At 36.1% G+C, this 12,781-nt stretch overlaps 1 long non-coding RNA gene across 1 annotated transcript; it reads left to right on the top strand.

The window, feature by feature from the left end:
• The first annotated feature begins 5,576 nt into the window (after positions 1 to 5,576).
• LOC126979855 (uncharacterized) lies at positions 5,577 to 8,840 on the top strand. The gene is made up of 5 exons (XR_007732891.1): positions 5,577 to 6,397; positions 6,664 to 6,747; positions 7,268 to 7,341; positions 7,789 to 7,878; positions 8,612 to 8,840. It is a non-coding gene; the product is annotated as an uncharacterized LOC126979855 (long non-coding RNA).
• The last annotated feature ends 3,941 nt before the right edge of the window (positions 8,841 to 12,781 follow it).

Genomic DNA, 12,781 nt, shown 5'->3' on the forward strand with positions numbered 1-12,781 from the left:
AACTTTTCCAATTAACTTTTTGCCGTAGGACTTGTAGTTTTGCCGGAAATCGAGATAAACCGTTTTTTACCCTAAAACACCCGCCCTTTTCCACTCCCCGACCTCAGATCGCCCGTAATTTATTTTTCCTTTAATTTTTGTTATATTCTCATCCTTTACCAATGGGTTTCATCCTACTACTATTTTGTTTCACTTATCATCATTTTCAAAGGCTTCGGCACTGGTCTATAATGTTTGTTCTACTCTCAGTCTACTACCGGTCTGTAGATTGAATTTGCAATCATGGTTAAAACTATTATAAACATACCGGTTTTCTGTATCTTGCCCCAAAGATTAAACTCCAATCCCTCAAATCACCTCATGTCAGACTTCAGACTCCCCCTGACTTATATGGTTTAATAATAATTGACAGCTGTGCTGGCTGCTGACACCATTTTTATCAAGAGAAAAGTCAATATATGAGTCGATTTTATAGGGCTATGCAGGTTGATTGACGGGTAGCTATCACATGTGAGTCGAGTTTTAGTTACCACTTTTTTTAAAAAGGCTTTATCTACTGCAGCCTATTGTAAAATTGATTGCACCAGTTTTCTTTTCTGTTATTATACATTTATTTTGGTGAGTGGTCTTAACATTTTAATATAGATATTAGTTCATCATACATCTAACCTAACTAACTTCTACACTATGGAGATCTCTCCTCCGGAACTCCCGGATCCACCGGATATTCCTGCTCTCACCGGCTCGAAACGACGGCTAGAACATAGTTCTTCAGGAAACGCAGCGCCTAAAAAAACAATTATCGATACGGACATGGCTTCTGCCTCTATCCAAAATGTATATAGTGATCCATCGTTAATAATTGGTATCAAACAGTATACAACATTTGATAAAGGACCTTTTTTGATCCACGTCTCCCGTACGGAAGAAGACCCTGCCTCAGGTCTCACTATAAAGCCAATTAAATTCGGCCAGCTACTCCACAGGCACAAAATTGCTAATATTTGCCCTGACGGAATAAAAAAAGTAGGTAGAAATAAAATTTCAATAGTATTTAAAACAGCCAAAGATGCCAACAGTTTTCTTGATAACCCACTTTTAGCCTCTAATAAATATACCGCAACAATTCCCAACTATAACATCACCAAGATGGGTATAGTTCGTCAAGTCCCAGTGGACCTGTCTATGAATGAGTTTGTGGAGTCGGTTGATCTTCCCACTGGTTGTGGAAAGATTTTAAAGGCTCGCAGACTCAATAGGAAAGTAATTGAGGAGGGTAGAGTGACTTGGGTACCAACCCAAACCATTGTATTAACATTTCAAGGCCAATTGCTTCCACAATTCCCTCCCCATAGAAACATACCTGTTCCCTACTATCCAATGCCAGAACTGTTGCCGCTTTGGCCATATAAAAACAGTATGTAGATCTAAGCCAAGGTGCTTCAAATGTGCCCAATCCCATGCTGGTGATACATGTGAGGTTATTGATAAAGATGCTTCTTGTATAAATTGCTCAGGTCAACATTTTGCCACCAACAAAGCTTGTCCTGAACATGGTAGACAAAAATCCATTAAAGTAATCATTTCTCAGGAAAACTTATGAGGAGGCAGCAAACCGTTGTCCGAAATCAGTAAAGCCTTACTCTGAAATTCTCCTTAATCCCTCATTACCCCATAACTCTTCCTCAACTCATACCACTCAGCCACCCATTTCTCCTACTGTCAGTTACAGGAAAACTGTAACACTCTCTTCACGCTCCAGACCCATTTTAAGTAAGTCCTACGATCATGCTGCTCATCAGGCCATCATTGCCGATGTTCCTTCATCCTTCCCGAATGGTTCTGCACTATCCCATCAATCCAATTTTTCATCATCAGCGCAGGATGATAACCTTTTGGAGGCCCTCCTGTCCATCATTCTATCCCTGATAACTAAACACAGTCTAAGCTTACCATCCAACGTTGCCCATCAACTTTCACAAATTCTGTCCTTAGTTAATAACCATGGCCCCAGTGTCCATTCTGCAATGGAACACCAGAAGCCTACGTCCTAAAAAACCCAGTCTTACACATCTCATAAATAAATACCTTCCTTCTGCCATCGCCATCTCTGAGACATGGCTGGTCCCTGGTTCACACTTCAGGGTCCCCGGCTATGTATGCCTTAGAGATGATCGAGCAGAAAGTGTTGGTGCGGGTTGCGCCTTATTAATACAAAATACAAAAAAAAAATCATTTATTTCGCACTTTTCATATACAAATTAACATTTTATACTGATACAATAAGACGCACCCTTCTCTTCTCATCGATTACCCTTCCTAGTCCTCATCCAGGTATAAATATTGTTGCAGCAAAGGTTATGAACATCTCTCTAGTCTCAATCTATGTGCCTCAACCTCAGTCAACCATGATTGCTGATATCCTCTTTTTAATTTCATCTATTCCCCCTCCTATTATTATTATGGGAGACTTTAATGCTCATCACATTTCATGGGGCTCAAGCCACAGTGATTACTTTGCCCTCTCTCTGTTAGACATATTTGATGAGTGTGATCTGTGTATTATCAATGATGGCTCTCCTACCCGCAGGGTAGATGTAGTAGGTAGGCAGTAGGTTCACCTTCTCATAATCCCAAAAGTGCAGTTGACCTCACCTTGTGTTCTACATGTCTGGCTCCTCTCCTTTCTTGGAACATTTTACAAAATTTCTATGGCAGTGACCATTTCCCTATAATCATATCTATCCCTGACAAAGTAATCCCCCCCGATAACCCTTCCTCATCCTTTAAATATACATTAGTAGATGCAAATTGGCCTTATTACTCTTCTTGTCTAGATAAAAAATTTGCAGAGTTGCCAGTCACTAACCATCTTAATGTAGTAGATAACTATATGAAATTTACAACCGCTATTATTACTTGTGCTGACAATAACTTTCCTTTGAAGAAACCTATTTTAAATAAAATTTCAACTCCTTGGTGGGATGCTGAGTGCACTGCTGCTGCCAAAGAAAGGAAGTTAGGGGAAAAAAATTATAACAGAAACATGTCACTTTCTAACTTTATTCACTATAAAAAAGTTGTGGCTAAAGCTACATATTTATTTAAAAAAAAGAAAAAGCAAGGATGGATTAACTTTTGCCAAAATTTGTCTCCAAGCACTTCATCCTCAATGGTTTGGAAACAAATTAAAAAATTTAGAGGTTCATTTTGTGCTGAAGAGCATGATTTAAGTGTGGATTCATCTTTATGGCTTGAATACTTTTCAGATAGAATGTCCCCCCCTTCAGCTCCAAACATGGACTATTTTCCATCCCCTCCAAGCCCTCTTGCCTCTAGTCATAGTTTAGAGTCTCCTTTCTCTTTTTCTGAACTCCTTGCTTTAGACGGTCTAGCTGATTCGGCTCCTGGCGCAGATGGAATCCCCTATTCTTTCATCAAAAACTCATCAACTACATCCAAGAAATATTACCTAGATATTATAAATAACCTTTTTGATTTTGGGGTCATCCCTCCACCCTGGAAAAATCAGGTAATAATACCAATTCTTAAACCTGGTTAGAATCCATCTAAAGCCACAAGTTATAGACCAATTGCCCTCGCTTCTACTCTTGCAAAAGTTTCTGAAATCATGATAAAACACAGACTTGAGTGGTTTGTTGAAAACAATAATCTCCTTTCCAACTCTCAATATGGTTTCAGAAAGGGCAAGAGTTGCCTAGATAGCTTAGGTATCCTTACAACTGACATAAGAATAGCACTCCTCAGTAAAGAACACCTTTTGGGAGTTTTCCTTGACATAGAATCTGCATATGATAATGTATCACTTCCTCTACTCAGGAGTAAACTCAACCAGCTGAGTATCCCCGTGAAGCTATCTCGTTTCATATGTAACATGTTAATGGAAAGAACAATCACTATCAAAGGTCCATCCTCTTACCTCCCTCCTAAGTCAGTTTGGAAAGGCTTACCTCAAGGCTCAGTCTTTAGTCCTTCTCTACAATCTATATACATATGACCTCAATAGCTCTGTATCCCCCTTCTGCCAAATACTGCAATATGCAGATGATATTGTTCTGTATACTTCCAACAAGTCCATACAGGATTCATCCAATCAGTTAAATTGTGCACTTGAATATCTTGCTGATTATTTAATGTTGGGAAATTTAACCCATGTTGGGTTGTCACTATCAACTGCTAAAAGCAAAGTAGTTTTATTTACAAATAAAAGACTTTTTCCTCATATTAAAATTAAAATTTATAATGTTGAGTTACCTGTTGTTACCAATGTTAAATTTCTAGGGATTTGGTTAGATCAAAAATTATCAGGCATAAAGCATTTTGATTATGTCTCACAGAAATGTGAGAAAAACATTAATATTCTGCGCTCTGTATCTGGTGTCTGGTGGGGATCTCACCCCTTCACCCAAAAATTATTCTACCATGCAATCATTCGCAGCCACATGGATTACGGCACTATATTCTTGATCCCAGGAAATAAAGCAGGTCTGAATAAACTGGACAAAATTCAGGCTAAATGCTTACGCATCATATTAGGAGCCATGAAATCTAGCCCAATTAATGCCATGCAAGTAGAGTGTGTGGAACCTCCCCTTACACTTCGCCGTCAATTTCTTGCCAATAATTTTTTTCTCAAATTAGCTGAATGTTGTGGACATCCCTTGCTTCCAAAATTAGACCAACTATTTGCTTTATACAATAATAATAATATTCCTGAGAACAAAAGACCCTGCATTCTCCACAGTTACTTATTATTCTCTCACCTCTCTTACCCCCTCTTCCAATATTCTAAATTGCCTCTATTTCCTTTTAGTGCACTCACTTTCCAACCATCTGTAATTTTAAACTTAGGTATAGATAAGTTTTCCATAGAAGCCAATAACACTTTTTCTCAGATAATGTACTCTGATTTTCAAAATTGGCATAAAATCTACACTGATGCTTCAAAAACAGACTTGAGCCCTGTTGGTGCTGCAGCATGGATTCCTTCAACAATAATTGTACTCAGTTACAGCTGCCCATCTATCACTTCTGTTTTCACTGGGGAATCAATTGCCATTCTTGAAGCAATTTTATTTGTTAAGGCTCATGACATGAACAATTCTATTATTCTTTCAGACTCCAAAAGTTGCCTTCAATCAATACTGTCAAATCCATTTAGGTCTAAAAGTCATTTTCCAATTATATTTAAAATAAGGGAATCTTTGAAAGAATGCTATGACCTCAATATTAACATCGTTTTAGCATGGATTCCAGGTCATTCAGGCATTCTTGGTAACGAAAATGCAGATGCCTGTGCAAAGACAGCTGTTGCAACAGGTTCCCTCCAATACTCAAAAATTTTCTCCCATGACTTGCGCACCATCCTGAAACCCAAGTTGCATGAGAGTTGGTCCAGCATTTGGCAAGTTTCCAAAAACTCTAAAGGCAAATTTTATGGAAATCTACAACCCGTAATTCCTCAGAAACCTTATTTCTCGAAATTTAAAATTCCCAACAAGTCAGTGATTTCAACTATTTGTCATTTACGTTTTAATCATGATTGTACCCCAGTATTTTTGGCTAAAATAAGAATTAGGGACAATTCCTTGTGTGAATGTGGTCTAGATGAGGGAAACGTGGATCATTTATTCTTCAATTACCCTTTAACGCAACCTTCTTTATACAATTTTATACCTCCTGAAATTCCCCGCCCAACTTCCTTTAAATGTCTCCTCTCCCTAGTCCTCTCACTCCTTTTGTATATCTCCCCTCCTCTCACTCCTTTTGTATATATTTTGTGTAAATATATTAAAATAAATAAGATTAAGTTGTAAATAGCACTAAGTACTTATATCAAATAATTTAAGTAATTATATTTGTGTTTGTCCCTTATAGTCCTAACAGCATGCATATTTGTTTCAGGTATAAGAAAATAAAACTTGTTTCAATCTTAAGCACCGATCACTACCATTAAAATTAGTAAAAGAATACTCTAAGCTTGGTGGTCTACCTTAACGTGACATTGGCAAACTTGTGGTATGCCTTCCACAGGAGCCATAGTAGGAAGAATAGAATATATGAGTCCAAAATCTAATACTAGCCCAATGGTCATAACACTAGGTTATCACAATTTATCTGATGGCTTTAATAGTCACTCAATTTATTTAATAATGTTATTTTTTATTTTCAGAGATTCCAATGCATTGTTTCCCAGATGCTGTCAAATTTCCTGAGCAGTTTAAAACTTGGGTCAGTCTTGTTGGTGGAAACCCTTAAACATCTGATTTTGAATGTTATAAGAAGAAGAGAATTTGTGATATACACTTTTCTGACAGACACAGAAATCGTAATCAACGGCTAAGCACATTGGCAGTTCCGATGCTTCATCTGCCTGGTAAGTCCCCTAATTTAACACATATTGAGTTAATATTCGATTCTATTCCTTATTCTGTTAGATTTAGTCACACCACTAAGAATCTTTGTTGAGTTGATGGTTTTTTTGAAGGTATATTGTATCATTCTGGAAACACTTGATTTTCTTACACACACAGTTGTGATTACAAAATTCAATGGTTGCATTTCTAGCTGAAACTGGTTCATTATCAATGATAATCATTTAATAATGAAACATAATCTTTACATATTCACATTATTTTTCAGGACAACTACAGAGTCAAGTAATCTGAGGACAAGCTTCATCCACACAACATTTACTGCCTACAATAATACAGCAAGACTGTTCAGGTAAATTATTTTTAAAACTTATTTACAATGTCGTAAAGATTACTATCACATAAGTGACATTCTTAATGATACCACAGAAATGGCATGGAGCGGCCACCCTCAGGGTATTAAATAATAAATTTTATTGTATGATTTAACATTTTAACCATATTTTTATGCAAAAAAAGGAGCCCGCTGAGTATCTTATGCCCTTACTTCTCAGGTCTGAGGTATACTTTCTGTAAGTGATATTATATCCTATTTCTAATAAAATATTCAGAAAGAATATAAAGTCAAACTCAATTGCTGATAAAAATCTGTCAAAATTTAGCCTAGAAATGGGCATTGACAATTTGATTTTTTTCTGCTTTTAAGCCCATGTCTTTTATGTATCTTCTTGTCATGTTTTCATATAATATAGTCTTCATAATTTCATTTCATTTACATAAGATTTTACAAATCACAATAAAAGTTCTCCGGTTCTGTGTGACATAAAAATAATAAATAATCATTAATCTATTATTATATTTATTATTTACAGAGCCATATGTAAGCAACTTTATTTTAGAAAAAGCATCAACTTCAACAACATTCCAACCTGGAATGTGGCTGCAGGTAAAATTCACATATTTTTTTCAATGTTTTGGATATTATCAATAATAAAAAATATATAAATTAATGATTATATTTTGCTTTGAAAACATACCAAAATATTATATAATATATTTCTATCTATTATACACAACTAAACCATAAATAAAAACAAAATTTTATAATTTTAAATTTTGTGAGTAGTGTCGGTATGTCTTTTTTTCTATAATGGTTTTGTTTGACAGCTTATTTCAACTTGTGATTTAATTTGAGCTCTAGACTCTTAAGAAATGCTGCCCTGGTTCTACATTTTCTGAGTGCTACTTCATTATGATTTGATTTTTGTTTCTTTTTATTTTTCTCCATTATCGTCTGATTGAAATTGACGATTGAAATGATTTGAAAAGTATAGTTAAAATTCACCTTAACAAAGTGGGCAACAAACTACATAAGTATTATTTCCAATTTCAGATGCATCTCAACAATTTGCTTCAGCAAGGTGCTTGATGCTGGAACATAATTATAGTGTTATTAGCAAGCCTAAAGGAACAGCTGAAAAAGGTATTTTAATATTATTATACTAATATTACAAATGGAAAAGATTCTGATTTCTTTTGAAAATATTGTTTTAATACTTTTTTATCCAAAAATGGCTGAATAAATTTGTATGAAATTTGGCATAGTTTATGATCTTTTGTCTAGGTGGGCAAAGTAGTTCCCTCATAGTCCCGGAGCTGGGGACAAAAATCAGCAAGAATCTTGTAATGGCCCATGATTTATTTTGTAGTATGTGAGTCAGGAAAGTTAGGGAGTAGCACACCTGACTATGGCGGGCTTTGATGTAATATTACAACACTCATAACAAATTAAACATAATAAGAAATTCGAAAGGTCTTTATTTAACAAACATTAACCATAAATGTGACAGTAATTTTATAACAGCAGTTTAATGCATGACATGACATAAGACCTGATAGGATTGAGAACAGCTAATGTCCGTGTGGGAATGAAATTTTGAATATATTTTTATTCATTACTAGTCATGCTGTATATATTAAATTATTCTTCTTATCAAAACCTTTACTGGACTTCCACAGATATTCAAGACCTAAATTAGCCAAATCGATCCAGCCATTCTCAAGTTTTAGCAAGACTAACGAACAGCAATTCATTTCTATATATACTAGACTAGAGAGACTTAAGACTGAATCCCTTTTCATATTGTCCATTTATTTAATACCATATAATACATATATTATACTATACAATTTGTAAATTAAACATTCTTTCACAGATCTAATGGCTCCACAGTGCACAAAGATCAAGCATCTTCAAGCAGAAATATCGCGCTTGCGAAAAAAAGGACAATCTTTCAAAGCAAGGTTAAAAGGTGGTGCAGATCGATCAATCGAATTTTGTCCGGAAAATTAACATATGTGGGTGAAGACGAAACAAAAACAGCTGCCCAAAAATATTATGATAAACATAAACATTATAAAAATAAAAAATAATATGCAAACATTGCTTTTTATTTCTCCCACCCAAAAACTTCAATTACTCATACCAACACTACTAAATCCTATCCTTTATGTTCTATGTTGTGGCAAAATTAATAACTCTACGCGCAATTTCAACATGGTAAAAAATTGCAATACCTACTTTAAAAAGTAGAGTTAGGTAGTTATTTAATTGCGTCACAACATTAAAAATGAATTTCATATTATAGTTATTTTCGGGGCCAATATTCAGATGGCGCTAGTTTTCAAATAGACAGCTCATAATGCATAGAGAGGGGTCTCTTTTTCCCTATATATTATTATACTCTTTGGTTTCTGACGATCACCGTGATTGAATGTGCTCTTGTTTCCCGTTCTAGTTGTTAAGTTTTCCTTATTTCGTTTATCAATTTTGTTTCATTTCATTGTTGTCATAATAAGAATTATGGATGCTGAGCCAGGTTCGTCGACTTAACAGGACATTCTGTCACCGCTGAAAAATGCGTGCATCGCACTCCTATTTCTGTCTGAAAAGGTTATGATAATCAATGCCTTATAGACATTATTTATCATAACAGCATGTCTACAAAAATTGGCCTCAGCATCAGTATTGGTCTTAAGATGAATGCGCATAGAAGACCGCATAGATTATGGGTATTTCTGTAGCGACAGTGAGCATAAGTATTAATTGAAAATAAAACCACTATGAGCCCGTGCAGACAGAGAGCGGTCTGAGTTCTGCGTTGTAGTGACCGTTGACCGCCCAAGACTTCCAACGCACACAAGCGGCGTGCAAATTCTCGCGTTCTAGTTTTGTTTGGGTCTTTGCACATGCAACATGTCACTAGAAAGTTCGTCATCCGATGAAGAATTATTGCTCTTGTGTAGCTCAGCAGCTTCTAAGAAGAAAAGGAAGTATTGGGTGCACCCATTTAACACAATGCGAGAAGAACAAGGCGAATTCAGTAATCTTTTTCAGGATTTACTTAAAGATGAACAAGGATTCTATATTTATTTTCGAATGTCGATTAATAGTTTTAATGAATTGTATAACATCATAAAACCTGATATCGAAAAACAAAATACAAAATAAATTTTTAAGGTATGAATTTATTTATTAAGGTTAAGAAAATACATAGTAAGAGTATTTAGAAATAATAACAAAATATACGAAAGGTTAATTTTTAATCGAATTTTCTAACGAATACGACATGTGTTCGTAATATTCTGTTAGGTTTCCAGTCAACTGCGGCTGCGGTGCACTAGCTGTTTGAAATGTTGGAGTTGATTGTGATGGAAGGACGTAAAACACACTATTTTCTTGGTGAGATGCATTAGCAGGTCCCGGAAACTGTTGAGAAACAGGGCTAGGAACGGCCCACGAACTTGAACTGTGATCATAGGGACTTGGAACCGACTTTGATTGACTGATTGCTGTGCAACTCGAGAAGCACTTGCATCACTCCCTTCTGCCACTTGTAGCTCGTACCGGGCAAAAAGAGAAGCCATTTATAGCTTTACCATACTTTGCAATCTATGTGGAAATGTCTGGAACGTTTGCGGATAACTTAAAAAAAATGATCGATTCCATTCATTTTGGCTTTGTTTTTCATTTTTATTTTTTAAATATTCTAGTATTTTATGACAATACTGCGCTGTCTTCTGTTTTTATTCGTTTTTTAGTAATTTGCTTGCTTGGTTCAGTTGCACATACAGAAACCTCAGAATTTGTAGTATTTTGGGTTCCATTCATCGTAGAGTTCTCTGTGTCGGATATAACAATGGTATGATTGTTGGCTGGAGAACGCTGATTATTACTTTCTGTTTGTCTTTTAATATTAAATCATCTAAAAAACTCAATTGCGAAGCCCAGGGATAAAACTTATACTTTTTATAAGCCTGGTCTGTAGAAGATTCATTATTTTTCTTGTACTTTTACAAATGTACTGCCTACAGTAAAAAGGGTTAGTATATTAACAGTATAAATTTTATGTAAAAGTTATCTGTAATGATATCATTATGATAGTTCGGACATTGGGTTGTATGTATGTATATTGGCTACTCTTGCACTCAAAGTTATTTGACATGGGTGATTAAAATATTTATAATTATTTAAGATTGTTGAAGCTGTTCACTCCGATCCTGATCTGCACGATTTTTCTATGCACACAATGAGGATAGTCCTAAAACATAAATTTAAAAATACAATATGAAGATTTTATGATTACATTTAATAGTAGTAAATACTTTTACAGGTCACGCAACATCGAAAATATGATTTGATACTGAAATTAAAACTCCTAAGCAAGCCTTCTAAGAGAACCTTACCACAGGCTTAAAAGCTCGAACCAGAAAAGGAAGGCGTCTATAATATAATAGTTTCGTAGAGGGAGCATTATTGATGTTTGAACCCAAAAATAACACTGAAAATTCGCTCATTATGAAACGTGATTAAAGGTAATACTGCCAAAGCTAAAAACCAATTCGGTGTTTGTTTTAATATCCCTTACCGCTCCCTAAGATTAGAATCGAACCCCACAACTGCCCGACGGAAAGCGCAAACTATTGAATAGCTCATATCCAAAAATATAAATTGTGAAGAAAATATTATCGCGTAACAACGCTTCGGCGTATATATGATGAGAGTTGTCAAACTTCATATCGTGGAACAACGTACATGACGAGAGTTGTCAATATTCAAGACATTGATAATTTCAACAGCTCCGTCAGTCATACTCGTAGCTCAGCGGAAAAGAGTTTACTTCAGACGCTGTAGACCCGGGTTCGATAAACCTACCAGTGTTAGGAATATTTTGGGTTTTGTAAAATTAAAGGAAATTTCTAGAAAGTTCAAGATCAAATCGAACAGAGTAAAGAGGATGGAAAATGTGTAAGCAGGATAAAAAAAAGATAAAAGAAATTTCTAGTACAATTTAAAGATGGAATGGGAGAATCATTTTGAAAAAAGAACAGATCCGGGGGTATATAAGCCGTACTAAGCGTGGCCTACGGCAGTTCTAGTTCAGACTCGAAAGTGTAATATATACCACTACCTATAGAAATGTTGATAATCTCTGAATTGTCATTTTGACAATGACATTTCTTTGTTTACATTTTTGATCTCGAATTACATTTTCGACTATAGTGACTAGTGAGTAGTGTCAATATTACTATTAACGACCCGCTTTAACTATAGGAGTTGATTAATATACACTCGTCATTGGTGAAATCTAAAAAGGATGCGCCATTAAGCCAAACAAAAGTAATAATAATTATTATTAACGACAAGAGCGCTGGACAAGAGCAATTTTTTTCCTTATTTATTTAGTGGCACGGGATGCAATCCATAGGCCAAAATAAGGCTAGTTATATAAGGCTGGAATTTGCTGGCACAATTTCGTAGAGTCTCAACGCCTGAGAATCGTGGTGCACCGCTTCTACTTCCAACGCATGTGCCACCGCTTCCTTCATGCTGGTATGATGTTTCAATCGTACGGCTGCTCTAACTTCGGCGTCCCGTATTCAATCGATGAACACCTGGAGCAACATTTCTTCTATTGCAGCTGGTGACGACTGATATGGTTTAAGCACTAGCTTCTCAGCTTCCACGGACCCCTGCCGCAAAGGTTCGCTGGCCCTCTGCGGTTCTTAAGTTGCGCCCGATACACATGCTTGAGGTGTTTATCACCATAACGTGCCTCCAACGCGTCAAGAAGGTCCGTGTAGGTAACTTCCTCCTTTCCAGCGCAGTGTGCTTCCAATACGGAGAGTGATTCGTCACGGAGCGCTAGTGTGAGGGCAGAGTGCGCTTCTTGGTCACTCCAACCACTGGTTCTCCTGACCGTCTCTAATTGTAGTTTTAAGGTAGCCCAGGAAGACTTGCTATCGTAGGGAGGTACTTTTAAATTTCTGGTCGATGTGGTTCCGCAGGTGACTCTTGTGTTGGCTGAAGGACACACGACCTTCCT

The sequence above is a fragment of the Leptidea sinapis genome, chromosome 4 (assembly GCF_905404315.1).
Source record: "Leptidea sinapis chromosome 4, ilLepSina1.1, whole genome shotgun sequence".
Classification (NCBI taxonomy): Eukaryota; Metazoa; Arthropoda; class Insecta; order Lepidoptera; family Pieridae; genus Leptidea; species Leptidea sinapis.